The sequence below is a fragment of the Delphinus delphis genome, chromosome 12 (genome assembly GCF_949987515.2).
Source record: "Delphinus delphis chromosome 12, mDelDel1.2, whole genome shotgun sequence".
Classification (NCBI taxonomy): domain Eukaryota; kingdom Metazoa; phylum Chordata; class Mammalia; order Artiodactyla; family Delphinidae; genus Delphinus; species Delphinus delphis.
The window spans coordinates 80112492-80129369 of NC_082694.2; the positions used below are offsets into that span (position 1 = coordinate 80112492).

The window sequence follows — 16878 nt, forward strand, 5'->3', positions numbered from 1 at the left end:
TGTGACAACCGGTCATGTTTTATTTTTATTAGTTTACTCCAACTCAACACTTCCTTCCAAATATTTCTGAGGCCTATGAAATATACAGATAGAAGGGAACATGTTCTTTTATTAAACACATTTTTTGTGAATCCTTTTGCTACTGTTCTGGGGGGGATAAGTCATAAACTATAAAGAATGTGCTCTGTGGAATTTATACTGTCCTGACTATATTAGTTTACCTGCCACCAGGAATTGTGCACATTTAAAAATAAAATAAAATAAAATAAATCTACTGACAGCAGAGTTCCCTATTTTTCTTCTTCATAAGAGCTGTCAGAATAGTTTAAAATTATGCTGCAATTTGGCCTTTTTATTCTCACATCCCAAGCACTCCCAGAGACTGAAAGTCTCTTGTTCTCCAAGTTTAATTCTTCAACCTTTCATGTTGGTCATGTTAAACACTTTCTAAACTTCAGATGTTTAAAAAAACATTTAAAATGCTAGGCAAGATTTCGTAAAAGTTTCTCCCAGAGAAACAGACCAAGAAAATTAAAGGAGCAGAAAAGTTACATTTGAATATATTTTGTGTCTTTGAGAAAAACAAACCTTCACCCAACTGGGCACTGAGACCTGAACTGTAGGTAAAAATGCAAGCTGACCCAGGAGTTGGAGTTCCTGCCCCAGAACTTACAGTTGGAGCCTGGGGACCATCTCTAACTAGTAGAGGTAGTTTATTGGTTTGCATAGTAAGTTAGATGCTTCCTCTCCTGTGTAATTTACAGGGCAGGTGTGAGGCTTACATTTTTAAAAGTATGAGAAATATTTGAAATTTAAAAAATCTCTGTTAGAAAATGTTAATCTTATTGAGCGGGGATGCTGTTATCATTCCTTTATTAGTTTTAGATTGCATTTAAACAAGAAGCACAGGAGTATTTTTCCTGTTCACTGATTTTTTATATTTTTTAACATTGCCCAGAGGAAATGACTATGGTGACTGACCTGATGCCCCCAGATGGAAATGAGGCCAAGCTCTGCACTGGCAGCTTCGTGTCCTTTGGACGTGTCTCTCCACCACTGAGTCTCAGATTCCTCCTCTTGTAAAGCAAGGGATTGAATTACACTTTCTCTAAATTGCAAACGAGATGTAACAGTCATGTCCGTTGAAGGGTCTTTGACTCCTATCCATGGACGATACCACCCTCCCTTCAAATTGGTTGGTATTCAGCAGTAGAAAGTCTTACTAATAATCTAATAATCTCTTAGACTAAATTGAATGGGGAGCAATGGTGGAGAAGTAGAACAGCAACTAGTATTTATAGTTGTGGAACTCTGTGCTTTGCGCTTTACTCAGATTCTCTTACTCATCTTACAATGCAGGGGCAGGTATTACCATCTCTATTTAAAGAGGATAAAACTGACTCAAGTTGTTGGAGTACCCTGCTCAAGGGCACACAGATAAGGGACTCATAGAGACAGAATTAAACTCTGGTTCTCTTCTGTTCACAATTAAGCGTCTTCCCTTCCTATCATGTTCTAGCTGCTCCTTTCCTAACCTCTATTGTAGATTCCCATTATCTTGAGAATTTATCGCACAGATAATCATTTGATTGTTCTACTTGGATCCTTCAGAAAAACATTGTTTCTAGTTATCCTAACATTCTTGCAAGATAGATAATATATCCAATTTTGATAGGAAGAAACTGAGGTTCCACTAGATTAAGGAAATTGTCCTAAATCATGTAACAGATAAGTGGTGAGTCACAACTTGAACATAGATTCACCTGACTTGAAGACCTGTGTTCATCTACTGGGCCACACTGTCCTTCCCAAAGCCCACTTGCTCTGCCCATTGGCCAGCTGTCTTGTATCTTCCTCAAGCCTCCCTCAGCAATGGCATGGATGCTGGTGAAGATGCTCTGCTCTGGGATTAGACAACCTGGCTCCACTCTGGTTCCCCATCTTCTGTACCAGAACAATAAGAGTACCTGTCACACAAAGTTTAAATGAGTTAAATCCATGTAAATCCTTATGACAGTGCCTGGCATGTATCGATCATCCAATAAATGATAATTATTGTTGTTATCATTATTTTTTCTTACGGAGCAAGAAGCAGTAGTAATAGTATATATACATTTGGAGAGAGTTTGTGTTTTCATTCTATTCACTAAATAAGACTTGTAATAATTATTTTTACTATAAACATATTTAAATTTGGTTTTTTTTTTAAATTTATTTATTTATTTTTGGCTGCGTTGGGTCTTCGTTGCTGCATGTGGGCTTTCTCTAGTTGCGGCGAGCGGGGGCTGCTCTTCGTGCAGTGCGCGGGCTTCTCATTGCGGTGGCTTCTCCTGTTGTGGAGCATGGGCTCTAGGCGTGCAGGCTTCAGTAGTTGTGGTACGTGGGCTCAGTAGTTGTGGCTTGCGGGCTCTAGAGCGCAGGCTCAGTAGTTGTGGTGCACAGGCTTAGTTGCTCCATGGCATATGGAATCTTCCCGGACCAGGGCTAAAACCCATGTCCCTTGCATTGGCAGGCGGATTCTTAACCACTGCACCACCAGGGAAGCCCTAAATTTTGTTCTTTTTATAATTTTATGCATTTCAAATTCAATTATGTCTCCAATTTGAGTTACCTTCACTGATACCATTAAACATTAAATATATTTTGCAAACAAATGTGCACTTTTGTACAATATTCTTCACCTTAAAACATTCATTTTGTCAAAAATGACATTAAGTTTTAATATCTTCAGTAGTTGATATTTAATATATGCACATCGTACGTAAGATTATTTCTGTGAAATATTTATGACACTTTTCACCTGTTCTATGTGAACCTCATTGGAGACCTGAAAGTCAAACTTGCCATCTATTTCTACAAGATTTGTGTAAACATAACAATGTATATTAAGTTACACTCATTCTGCATTCTTTTTATTGAAATATCACAAATTCAACTCTAAATATCACTATTTCTACACCTATGCAGAGGTTTCCTAGATTCATCAGGCAAAAATAATCAAATGATCTTCTGCATTCCTGTAATGTGCTCTGCTTATGATGATTCTAGCAGGAGTTGTGATAGATTATGCTGTATTTTGTCAGTTCTAAAATGCCATTGATTGATTGATTGACTTTCACATTTTCACATCTCTGAACTCGGGATGTGTCTTTTAATCAATGTCATCTTATAGTTGCTGTCAATTAAAACATCAGTGATGATGTCCGTGTCATGGCCTGTGCATGCACAAGCATCAAAAGCAACACCATCAGAATTTAGAAGAAACTTCCAGAAGCAAAATGTGGAAATGTTTTTAACCCCTAGCATCAAATTAATTGTAGAGAGGAGAGGAGGAAGGTGACAAATCAGAAGTTTTGGGCAACATTCAAAGGAGTGAATATTACAAACCTAGCTGAATGGCTTTTAGTTCTTCATGAATTATTTTAAGAAGCTCAGCAACAACAATGAATGCTTATGTTGAGCAGAGAGGATAATATTGATTGGATAAACCCAGGAGGCACCCCTCTGAGTTGAAAAGGGATTCAAAAGAATCAAAGTTCAAATGTGAAGACATTTTAAGAATAGTTAACCAGTTTAATTTGGAATGTCTTAAAAGGCTCTTTCAAGAAGAATAAGTAAGAATTCTACATAATAAGTGCAATGTGTCACGGTTGCTTTGACAGTATTTTATATGTGTTAGTAGCACATAACATAATGGCATATGTTATGATCAATAATATCTTAGCATCACTGAAATAAGGTATTTGCATGTCTACTACTGCATAAGAAAGTGAGCGCCTCCAGATCAAGCGCCATGTGTTACTCATCCTTTTTGTTCTTCCTGCCAAGTACAACACTTGGCACAGGGAGAAGGTACTAAATACATATATGAATAAATAAATGAAAGATCTGGTTCTGTGTGTACAGCTTATCTCCCACAATGGAGGCATAGACTCCTTGATTGAGTCTTTGTTTTTTCTTTTGTAATTGAAGTATAGTTGATTTACAATATCCTGTTACTTTCCAGTGTACAGCAGAATGATTCGTATATATGTATATGAATATATATATAATATATATATCCTTTTTCAGATTCTTTTCCCTGATAGGTTACTACAAAGTATTAAGTATAGTTCCCTGTGCTTTACAATAGAACAGGAACTTATTGGGTTCCTAGAGTGTCAGGTGTTAAAAATATAGGAAAAAAATATAGTTCCTGCCCTCAAAGAGTTCATGGACTAGTGAATAGTCGCAGGTACAGAAAGATACATAAGCCTGTTCCATGGGAGAAATGTGTTCAAGATTCAGTGACAGAATACAACATGGTGAAATAAAGTTAGCTGGGTATGTTAGGGAAGTTCTCCTAGAAGAGGAGCTTAAGATGAGACTTGACTGAGGAGAATGAATTTTCAAGGTGAGTGAAGTAGGGTGGCCCTTCTAGGTACATAGAGCAATATCCACAGAGCAAAGGGAACAGGGAACTGACAGGAGCCCAATATGACAAAGAAACAAGTACATGTGTACAGGAAGTTAGAAGTAGTGAACATGTAGCTGGAGAAAATCCAGGAGCTAGCGTGTGAAGACTTATACCATGATAAATCTGATAATTTTACAATTCATAAAAATATTCCACAAATGATATAAAGCAAAATCTTGCACAAAAGTGACTCTCTATTAATCATGGAAAGATGATGGACTAATGCATGATATGAGTGGCCAGTGTGGACAAAGGAGCTAGAGAGACATTCTCCTGGGAAGGTTGATGGAACAGACGAGAAGGGCAGGAAAACAAACTACTGACTATATAGCTAATAGACAATAGTGCATTGTGCATTTCCCCAGAGACCATTTCAATTTATTTGTTTATCCTCTTGTTATTTTCAGTAATTTAATATCATTGCTCATCTCCAAGATATGGGAGTTTGACCCTAGAGAGAACAGGTAATTTATTTTTGAATTTGAATAGAAGATTAAGAAAGGGGGTTAGTGATGTTGACATTTGCATGCTGATAGATGTCTCAGCAAATGGAGGAGAAGTTCATTACTGAAACGTGACCCTTGAAAGTGTCATACTGACAATGCCAGAGAAAATCACTGCTGTGTGGGCCATGAGTCGGGCAATCAAATTAGGTTAGTTCGATGCCAGCAGAAGTCAAGATCCTTCCACATCTCTTTTAGTTCATTCTCTCTAAGTTATTTCCTCTGGACTTCATCATAGATTCTGTTATTTACATATTGATCTCCTCATTAGAAAACAAGCCCTCTGAACCGTGCTTCGGTTGTTAATCGTTGCCATATTTCTCCTCAGTGTCATCCAAATAGATGGCGTTAAGATAATAACTTTGGAAATTATTTAGGTTTGTTCATATTCCTTGCAGTTTTACCATTTGATTATTATTTTTAAAAATTTATTTTATTGATGAATAGTTGATTTACAGTCTTGTGTTAATTTCTGCTGTACAGGAAAGTGATTCAGATATATATATATATGTGTGTGTGTATATATATATGTGTATATATATATATATATATACTTTTATAATATATATTCTTTTTCATAGTTTTACCATTTTAAATTCCGTAACTATAAACTCCCAGATCTGATACATGATTATTGTGCCTGGTGTGGTTATTTTACCTGATTCTTATTCTAAAGACATTTTTAAGCTACTTTAAGTGTCTGTCATGATTAAGTATAATTTCAAGTATATGCTATGATCTTAATGGTTTTTGGTGAGGCACACATATGTTTACAGTGTTCTGTATAGTTTCTTCTGTGTCTGACAAAGGTTGCTTATGGATCAATAGTCCTTGTTTCCTTTTATTATTTTTCTGGTCACACTGGGAGTCTACATTTTTCAGCTTCTCTAAGAGTTAGGTGTTTTGTCAACAAAGGACTATAGGTATACACGACTTCCAGGATTGACCCATAAATGTCTCCCTTTTGCACTTTGAAGCAAAGAGCAGAGTGACCTTAGAAGCCAGGTGCTGAAGAGATGTCCCCAGCGTGTCACGTGGGTCAGAGCACTAGTGAGCACACCTGCTGACCAGGGACACACATGTTGGACCGTTATGTGCGAGAATCATACTTGTAATACCTTAAACCACTGAGACATTGGCTGACTTGTTAGAGGAGAAAAGGTCCTGACCCCACCTCTTCAAAAGCATGTTAGGAGATCCTGACTGAAAAAACAAAGATACCCAGAAGAATAATAACGAAAACTTGCAAGGAAGGAGGACCAGTCAATCAGAGGAGAAGTTAGGAGTTTCATTCGCGAGTCCACAGACTCAAGGCAAGCCTGATGCCTATGTCTGGCTACGTGCAGAGTTGTGTAGGATGAGGACACATGGTTCTAGGGCTCCTGGAAAGCAAATTCTCCTCTGCATGGGTGGTTGACTCAGAGTTCAAGCACAGAGATGTGCAGCAGGATGCAGTTACAGTAAAAAAAAAAAAAAAAAAAAAAAAATTCCAGATTGAGCCCAGGGAAGAGGGATTGTTTAAAAGTAACTCAGAGAACGAAGTTCCCAGTTTACCCGGCTGGAGCTTACGATGGAATTCAGATCCAGTGAGGGGGTGGAGTAAAATCTGAAATTCAAAGGGTGGCCTGACCAGGCCACATTGGCTGGAATGAGGAAGAGAGAGGTCAGGATGCTGCACATGGAGGTCCTCAGGGCTGTTAGCTTTGTGCACTGGCCTTGGGAAGGCGGTGGAGACCATGTCCAGACCTCACCATTCACATCCTTACCATGGAGCTCTTACTGGCCACAGACTGGGAAGAGCAGAGTGGACAAGTGTTGGACTTTGGAACCTCAAATGCCCAAGTCAAGCCAGGCGGGGACTGACATTTTCAAAGCACACAGGTGGAATTTTACCAATTCAACTATGAACTATCCACTGCTTTGCTATTGATGGACCTTATATTATTTGTGAGACACCAGTAAGTGAATCTTACAAAGATGGCTTGTCTTATAAGATGTAGTTGAAAATACTCAAAACCATCACATAGTAAGGCCATACAGGGGGCCGTTCTGTTAATCACAGATTACAAGGTAATTATTTTTAGAACATTGGCAATAATTAGAGCAAAGGGAGAGAAACGGGTGATAAAGTGAAAGTCAGAGCCAAAGTAAAGGTTTGGAAACACAGTGTCAGGGCCGTTAAATGAAGCTGAGACAAAGGAGACTAACGTTTAAACAAGCTTTCTGTTTGTTAGAAGTGAAGGGGCAACATAGGTAAGTCATATCCTCATGTGAGGGGGGAGGGAGACTGACGCAACCCCTTCTGAATAGCTATAAGTTTTCTCCTTGACATTACTGAACTGAGTGCTGTAACATGGTACATGCATCCCTAAATAGCCTTGTCTTCTGAAAAAAAATAATAACAGAACAATAGGGCAAATAGAATTTTGAACAAACTACTTAAAACGAAGATACCATTATGAAAAATACAGTATGACACCAATACAATATCAACAGTGGCACAGTAAAAAAAAAAATTAAACTGTACAAAATGAAAAAAAAATGCCAGAAAATATCTTAAAATTTTCCATTAAAATAAAGGTTAATGCTCTCAATGCCAGAAGGGTGTAAACAAGTTTGAAGCTGCTAGATTATAGAGACAAGGATAAAACACACACAGATTAAGGAGAACTATGTGGAAAGAACTTGCAAGATGGGATAGGACTTGTGTCCAAACTGAGCCATGACAAAAAAAAAAAAAAAAAAATGAGGTGAATAAACATCATGTATAATAATCCATTCCTCTATGGTTTGTGTTCAGCTGCCTTTGTGTATGTTGCATTTAGCTGCTCTAAATTGGAGCATAATAATATTAATGGAAAAAATTGTGAATAAATCAGCTTGACTTCTAGACTTTATTGGCGTCAATATTCTATATACTAATTGGATATGAGCCAATTTGCATTACGGACACATGCATTGGAGCAGAAACAGACTTCAAGCCCATTAATAAATGCTTTCCTATTGCAAGTATCCAACTTTTTACAGTTTCAGATATTAGCCCATGTGTGTGCGCATGCATATACACACACGCACATGAAATGTTTTAATAAGTTGAAATCTACAAGATACAACTAGGTGTGAGAGTAGTCGAGGCTTACGGAATAGTACATGTGATCACATGAGACCTGGGGCATAGTTGACTCTACTGAGAGTGTAAATTACAATGAGGGACGTAACAGAATGTAAAATGGAAAGAATTAAGTCCAGAAGAAGTTGGTATAGGTGCATTCTATGGACAAAATCTTGGGAAATTTCTGCAAAATGAAGTATTGTGACGGTCCCAGTGATCTTGAAAGCCAATTCTGGTGGCAGAGTAGATAAAAGAACAGTCAGGTGGCTACTGCCATTGTTCAGAGATGAAGTTATGGTGAGTGTGAACCAGACGAGTCTCAGTAGAGACTGAAACTTAATAACAGTCAGAAGAGCTATTGTAGAAACTAGAAATTACAATTAGGTTGTAGTCCTTTGGGTTTTCCTGCTCTATTCATGATGACATACAAATTCTATGTTTACAAGCAGAAGCTGGCTGGAGAAAGGAAGGAAAAACAGATCCACTGTGCTGATATGTTTAAACAGGAACAACAAACTCCTAGGAAATGCTCTACATTCAGAGCTCAGGTGCAGTTTCCTCCATTATTAACACCATAAACCTAGAATGTAAACTATTGATATGCAGAAGGTTCTTAAGTTTCTCCGGAATGTTCTGTGAAGTTAGCAGCCATTGATGATCATTGCCTAGATCCATTGTGGCCCACTGCAGGGTTGAAAACTGGTGATATGCTATCATCTGTTCTTCACTATCAGCTGTAATACTTCCATAAATAAGAAATTTTCTGTAATCAATTATTCAGTTACCCTGCTGGCAAAGGCATTACTTATGTTTTATACTTTTTAAAATAACAAGTTACTTGTCTAGCATGCTTCTAGCATGCTTATAAGGTGACCAACTTTTTTTTCTTTTTTACACTAAATATGGAATGATCTATATTAAAACACCATGTTTTCTATTTCATTTTGTTTGTTCCTCACTGCTTTCTTTTTTGGTTGGAGGTTGACAGGAAGTTTCTTTGAATTGGTCCTAAGTCCTTTTGACATGACCTTCCTACTCTGATAGCTTCTGGAATGATGGGACGTTGTAGGTTTATCCTGTCACAAACAGGGGTCCTGGTCCCATTAAGAGGGAAATGATATTTTAGAGTCTGAAATCTAAGCAATAGTAGACCAACTCCATTTAAAATATAAGTAATTGAAAACTTCATTCAAGTTGATATTCTAGCTCTGTTGCTGAGTTTCCTGACTAAGACAAATTTAGTTTAAGGATCTTTTTTTTTTAATTTATTTATTTTATTTATTTATTTTTGGCTGCACTGGGTCTTCGTTGCTGCGCGCAGGGTTTCTCTAGTTGTGCTGAGCGGCGGTTGCTCTTCGCCGTGGTGTGCAGGCTTCTCATTGCAGTGGCTTCTCTTGTTGCGGAGCATGGGTTCTAGGCAGACGGGCCCAGTAGTTGTGGCATGAGGACTCAGTAGTTGTGGCTTGGGGGTTCTAGAGCACAGGCTCAGTAGTTATGGTGCACGTGCCCAGGTGCTCTGTGGCATGTGGGATCCTACCAGACCAGGGCTCCAACCCGTGTCTCCAACCCCTGCCTGCATTGGCAGGCAGATTCCCAACCACTGCGCCACCAGGGAAGTCCCTATTTTCAGGATCTTTTATTTGATCAAGATGCAAGAGTAATTTATAAGACATTACTTCTTGGATGGAAAGGTGAATTGTGTTTTGGAAATATGCCTGAAAGAGAGAAAGACAAATCCTGTATGTTATCACTTATATGTGGAATCTTAAAAACAAACAAACAAAAAACAAAGATAACAGAACAGAAACAGAGCTACAGACACAAATAACAAACAGTTGGTTGCCAGAGGGGAAGAGAGTAGGGGGAGGCAAGAAAAAGGTGATGGAGATTAAGAGGTACAAACTCCCAGCTGCAAAATAAGTTTGGTGAGTTATAAGTGTGAAATGTACAGTGTGAGGCACATAATCAATAACTATGTAATATCTTTGTATGATGACATATTGTAACTAGATTTGTTGTGGTGTTCGTTTTTAAATGTATAGAAACATCAAATCACTATGTTGTGTACCAGGAACTAACATAATATTGTAGGTCAACTACACTTCAAAAACAAACAAACAAACAAACAAACATAGAAAAAGAGATCAGCAGCTCAGTGCTTTGTGACCACCTAGAGGGGTGGGATAGGGAGGGTGGGAGGGAGGTACAAGAGGGAGGGGATATGGGGATATATGTATACGTATAGCTGATTCACTTTGTTATACAGCAGAAACTAACAAAACAATGTAAAGCAATTATACTTCAGTAAAGATATTAAAAAAAAAAAAAAAAAAGAAAAGAAAAAGAGGTCAGATTTGTGGTAACCAGAGGTGGAGGGTTGGGGAACTGAATGAAAGCAGTCAAAAGGTACAAACTCCCAGGTATAAGATAAGTAAGTACAAAGGATGTAATGTACAACATTATAAATATAATTAAAACTGCTGTATGTTATATTTGAAAGTTGTTAAGAAAGTAAATCCTAAGATTTCTCATCATAAGGAAAAATTTTTTTCTTTAATTTTGTATCTATATGAGATGAGTGTTCACTGTACTTAGTGTGATAATAATTTCATAATGTATGTAAGTCAAGTTATTATGCTATACACCTTAAACTTATACAGTACTGTATGTCGATTTTATCTCAATAAAACTGGAAGAAAAATTCAATTTGGGTTTGGGGACTAATGTTGAATTTGGATTCTGGAAGATTTAGGTAATACTAAAATTGTCAGATTCTGCGAATAAAATACCTTAGATACAAAGAAAAAAAGTATTATTTAAAAGCTAAAAAACTTGTTGGTAGCACATTCAACTTGTAACTGGTAAATTATCTGGGTAAAAGAGTCTCTGGGGAAAAAGCATACACGTGCTGGGTCAAAATGTTGTAGAATGGGCTGTATGGAGTCATTCTTTTTGAATTTGCTGTTAATGGTAAAGCAGATGATAATAAAATACTGATATGCCTATAGTTCAAAATTCACTGAAGTAAGAAATCGTCAAGTTTCTTTTAAATTGCACAAATGCAATGCAGATAGATTTTTGTGAAATTACATGTGTGTTCTGTTATGAAACCAAATTATAAATATGGACATGTGAATACATAATTATGCTCTCTTGTTACGGAGAAGAGTACTTTAACATGGAACTGGTTATTCCTCCAGGTATTTTCAGAGTAATTTCCAGGGGATGAAACAGTGTAATAATAAACAAAAGTGAAAATTAACCTCAAATAACGCCCTCCAGAAGAAGCAATTCAAGGTCTTTCCTAACTAAGGTGCACGGCCAGAGGTTATCATACACAAATAATGGACAGTAACTAATTAGATTTTTCCAAAGTAAGTATTTTTCTGAGCTGGCCTGGTAGATAGGCATGTTTATGCTTGAGGCGTGCACAGAATAGGCTTAAAATCAAGCTGATGGACTGTTACATTGAGACACTGCAGATGGCCGCAGGATATGAAGGTGAAACTTTAAGATAAGGAAGAAAAATTGGGGAATGTTTAAAATTCAATTATCATGAACTCAGAATCTCACTGTTTACCCCTTTTCTAAAACGGCATAATACGACTTTTTAACATCACCAAATTTGCATGTAGCTCAGCACTAAAAGGGAAAACCCACACAAGAGTGTCAGACCATCAGTAATTCAAAGTGTGCTTTCTATTGGGTAGAAATTTTCATTTTATTGCAATCCCTAAACACATATTGAGAGAAGTGACTGTATTCTAGTTCTGCTCCTTGGAGCCTGACAGTGTTCTCAAAAAGAATTCAAGATTAAAATTGTCTAGTTACACTGGTCAAAAGACAAAATTCTTCCCCCAACCTAACTCACTCTAACATTCCTTTAAAATAAAATTGAAATGAATACGTTTCCCTTTCTCTTCCATTACCAGTTGTAAAGACTGTGCCATCAGAACAAAAGGCATTTTAGATGAGTGGGCAGAGAAGAGCTCAGATTCTGCTTTAACAGTGCACTGCCTTAACAGTCCTAGTGACTCACATCTTATTATGAGTAAACGGGCAGGAAGCAGGCATCCCTATGTAGAGTAATAGGTGCACAATGTGAAATCAGAACTGTAACATTTGATTTCCATCTTTGCTTCTTACTGGACAATACTTCCGAGAAACTTTCTTAACTTCTTTGGGCCGGTTTCCACATCTGTAAAAAATGTACATCAAGGGACTTCCCTGGTGGCGCAGTGGTTGGGAGTCTGCCTGCCAATGCAGGGGGCACGGGTTCGAGCCCTGGTCCGGGAGGATCCCACATGCCGCGGAGTGGCTGAGCCCATGCGCCACGGCTGCTGAGCCTGCGCTCTAGAGCCCGTGAGCCACAAGTAGAAAAAGCCTGCACACAGCGACAAAGACCCAACACAGCCAAATATAAATAAAATAAATTTATAAAAAAAAATGTGCATCAAAATAACCACCACGTAGAATTTTGATGGGTTTTGATATTGGGCTGAACCTAATGGCTAGCAATGTAATTTATAAAATTATTCCCTTAGCTCTTCTTTCTTCATCCTTCTAAGGATTCATAAGAAGCATACATCTCCTTTAAAAACATTTCCCTGACCATTAATAACAATACTAATAGTAGTTATTATTCTTTGAGCACTTATTCTGTGACTGTTCTAAGGGTTTTGCATGGATCACCTCACTCTATGTGGAAGGTTCTGTTATTACCTTCACTTTTTTTTAATAAATTTATTATTTTATTTATTTAATTTTGGCTGCGTTGGGTCTTCGTTGCTGTGCGCGGGCTTTCTCTAGTTGCGGTGAGCGGGGGCTGCTGTTCATTGCAGTGCGCGGGCTTCTCATTGCAGTGGCCTCTCTTGTTGCAGAGCACGGGCTCTAGGCATGTGGACTCAGTAGTTGTGGCTCGCAGGCTCTAGAGCTCGCGAGCCAGAGAAGTCTTTGGAAAGGATGTAGCAGTTGAGTTTGATCTTAAAGGATAGTTAAAGTTTGGACTGTAAAGAAAAAGTATCTTGGACACTGGAAGAAGACAGAGAACCATGAAATTAGATTAAGCATTTTGAGAATGGCAAGTTCTATGGATGATGAACCGAGGAATTTGAACTATTCTCTAATCTCCAGGGTACCACCGAGGTGATTTAAGCAAGTGACTGCTGTAGACTAATTATGGAAAGAATGTGCTGATAGCCAATTAGAAGATACATTTAAAGGGAGAACCACTGGAAGTGACTCCGTTGGTATAAAGCAGAGATCATGCATAGTCTAAGAAACACAGATATTGAAATATACTCAAGGTAAAGATAAGCATGGCAGGAGAACACCCACCAAACTTGAAAATTTTCTAGAATTCTAGGTCCTTGATAAGCATTCGAATCAGAATCTATTTAAATGATGTATATTTCCCTGTAATTCTATATTATGTGATGCTCCCTGGTCCACCAATCAAAGAATGATTATTAAGTTCCTTTTCTTTGTCAGATGTTTGAAAATATGGCATACCCCAAGGGTTTGTTATCTAGATGGAAAGAAGGTGCATGAACAAAACATAATCAAAGCTAAGAAGCAATATTTGGATAAGGACTAAATCCTATTTTCTAGTGTTTTTTCAGAGACCCAAGAAAGCACTGTGAACTAGAGCTGTTGTGGTGGGCATCCTGAAGGAGATGAGATCAAACAGAACCTCGAAAACTAGGTAGAATCCAGCAGAACAGAATTTGTAATCTAGTGTTATACTCTATGAGATTTTGTTTCTCTTTTTATAAAGAAGATAATATTTACCATTCTTACGATACCTACCACATAGCATTCCTCCACAGCTAAAAATTAAATCTGCTAATTTATATACAAAGTGTTTTAAAAACATCTGCTTAAACAGGTGCTATTTCTTGGACATCTCTGATATGACAAGCAGATTTGAAAGGGGGCATTTGGGGGAACACAATAGATGGTGACTTAAGACAATCAAGCTAAAGTATCTCCTTCCTAAATGTCTTTCTTCCTCTTCCCCTTTTCTCCGTTTTTTTCCTCCTATGCTCTCTCATCACTCTCCCTGTACATTCTTTCTTCTGTCCACATTCACTGTGTACTATTTCATGCCAGGCCCAGAATTAAACTGGTCCCCGCCTTTCAGGAGACCACAGAATATGCGCTAGAGAAGAAAGCCAGGTGAACACATGCAAGCACTAGAGGAGAGTAGGTTGGAGGAGGATTTACTTTCCTAGGGAAACATGTTTGATATTTTCCATCTTCATCTTCAGTAACTCTCCCCACGGCCAAGCCACTTCTGCAGGTAAGTTTTTTTTTTAATTTTTAATTTTTTTAAAATTAATTAATTAATTTATGGCTGTGTTGGGTCTTCGTTTCTGTGCAAGGGCTTTCTCTAGTTGTGGCAAGCAGGGTCCACTCTTCATCACCGTGCGCGGGCCTCTCACTATCGCTGCCTCTCTTGTTCTCTGTGGAGCACAGGCTCCAGACGCGCAGGCTCAGTAATTGTGGCTCACGGGCCCAGTTGCTCCGCGACATGTGGGATCTTCCCAGACCAGGGCTCGAACCCATGTCCCCTGCATTGGCAGGCAGATTCTCAACCACTGCGCCACTAGGGAAGCCCTGTGTTTTTTTTTTTAAAGGATGAAAACACAGATTACACTTTATTTTTAATATTGAAATCAATTTTAATACAGAAAATAAAGACAGCATTTTGCAAATTTATCGTTCAGAGGGGTATCTCTATTTAAGGAAATCAGCCAGTTACACTTCGAGAGATGAAATATTACAGCTTGTACACCAAAATCAAAAAATGAAATTAAATTAAAAAATGAAATGGTTACCAAGGTAATGCATGTCAGGGGATCAAAGGTGAAGGGTCACACATTATGAAAAAGAAATCCAAAGGGACTGCTACATCATAATCTCTCATTAGTGTTCCAACGGTGCCTCTCTTTGGGTAAACTTGAACATGTCGGCAGACACTCAAGCAGCTTTTTCGGTGAAAAGATTTTTACATGACTATTGCTATTCCCATGATCATCTATAGGTGGCACGGTGTTGAGAACGCAGCAGGTGCTAATTCCGCACAATACACTTTGGGAAACGCTCTTCCGGCTTGTTTTCGGCAGCCATTTCCCCTCCGCGCATCACAACCTCCTCCTTCTCGTGACAGGGACCTGGGCGCGCGCTTCGTCCCGCCGCCGCCGCGCTGTAATTCTGTGGCTCTCTCAGTCAGCTTGGCATCTTGAGGATGGGCCAACAGGCAGAGGGGGGAGACAGTCCTGTTAGTGGAGGATGCCCTGATACGGATACGGATTTAGCACAGAGTTATAAGGCTGTGGATGCCATTTAGACTTTAAAATTGCATTATCCCCTCTTCCTACCTATTGTTCCTGAGGTCCAAATTCCCCAGGTATAACAACCCAGTTACAGTGCAGGGGCTTCATCCTCTGATCTGACCATAGAAGACATAGAAAAAATGGTAAATTTACTGTGATCTGGCCCACTTATGATAAGAGTCATGGGGTCACAGGTGATAAAAATCACATCTGTCACCCACTCCTCTCCTGGTCTACATCCCTTTTAGCCAAGCTGTCTAGTTAGCAAATGGCCTTACACAACCCTCTTCCTCATTTATACATTCATTTTCATACAAGCTTGCAATAAAGATTTTAAAATATATTTTCTGTTTATATCTCGTGTATAAACTGGGAACTCTGGATGTTAATTAAGTCTTACAGAGCATATTTTTAGTACAAATTATTTTTAAATGTGTTATTGGTACAAACTCATCACACTTCTATCAGTACCATCTGATTGAAACACTGGCAATCACTGCATCTTGAATGCAGGCAGGTTTTGTGTGGTAACACCTCTAAAATTAGCAGGAAGGAAAAAACAAGCAATATTCAGGAGGAATTTTCTCTTCACATGACACTGTACATTTTTAGAGGTACACGTTTCCTCCTTAACACAAACACGAGATTATGTTTCTTTATGATTCACACCACATTATGAATGATTTAACGTGTTCTTAAAAGATAAAAGAACGTTCATATTTTTTTTTGGAGAAGAACACATTCATATTACCCTATTTTGGGTGCAGGAGAGGACAGGTCTAAGGATCCATTTCTAATGACAACAGTAAACCCACACACAGCTTTAACCTCTCAATGAGCAATTCACTCTCTCAATTTCTGACCTCCAGAGGCTTTTTTTTTTTTTTTTCGGTACGTGGGCCTCTCACTGTTGTGGTCTCTCCCGTTGCGGAGCAGAGGCTCCGGACGCGCAGGCTCAGCGGCCATGGTTCACGGACCCAGCCGCTCTGCGGCATGTGGGATCTTCCTGGACAGGGGCACGAACCCATGGCCCCTGCATCAGCAGGCAGACTCTCAACCACTGCGCCACCAGGGAAGCCCTCCAGAGGCTTTTTTAATTTCTAGTTTTTGAATATAAGAAAAATAAAATTTCAATGATAGCCTTTGAGAAAGGGAAGTAATCTTTTGGAGTAGCATATTGAACCTCAGAAAACAAATAACAGCTTAAGGTCATACCATTGGTGCTTGAAATGAACATCACTCAATGCACAGACGTTCCTGTCCGATACCAGAAACAATTTTACAGTGTCTATCAAAAAAGCTTTAAATAGTAACTTGGAAATATCAAGCCCCTAAATGTTTCATCATCCACAAACCAGGATATTCCTGTAGAGGTGTAGAGGTCACTAGGTCCAGGCCTTCACAGGTCACTGAGGCTCAAAGAATGAGTGTGCAGTGACCTGCCTTATTTAAGTTCCTTATGCTGAATAA

The 16878-nt window shown here is 38.6% G+C and overlaps 1 pseudogene; it reads right to left on the reverse strand.

Annotated features, from left to right (window-relative positions):
• Positions 1-14985: 14985 nt before the first annotated feature.
• LOC132434752 (calmodulin-binding transcription activator 1 pseudogene) lies at positions 14986-15216 on the reverse strand (annotated as a pseudogene).
• Positions 15217-16878: the final 1662 nt, after the last annotated feature.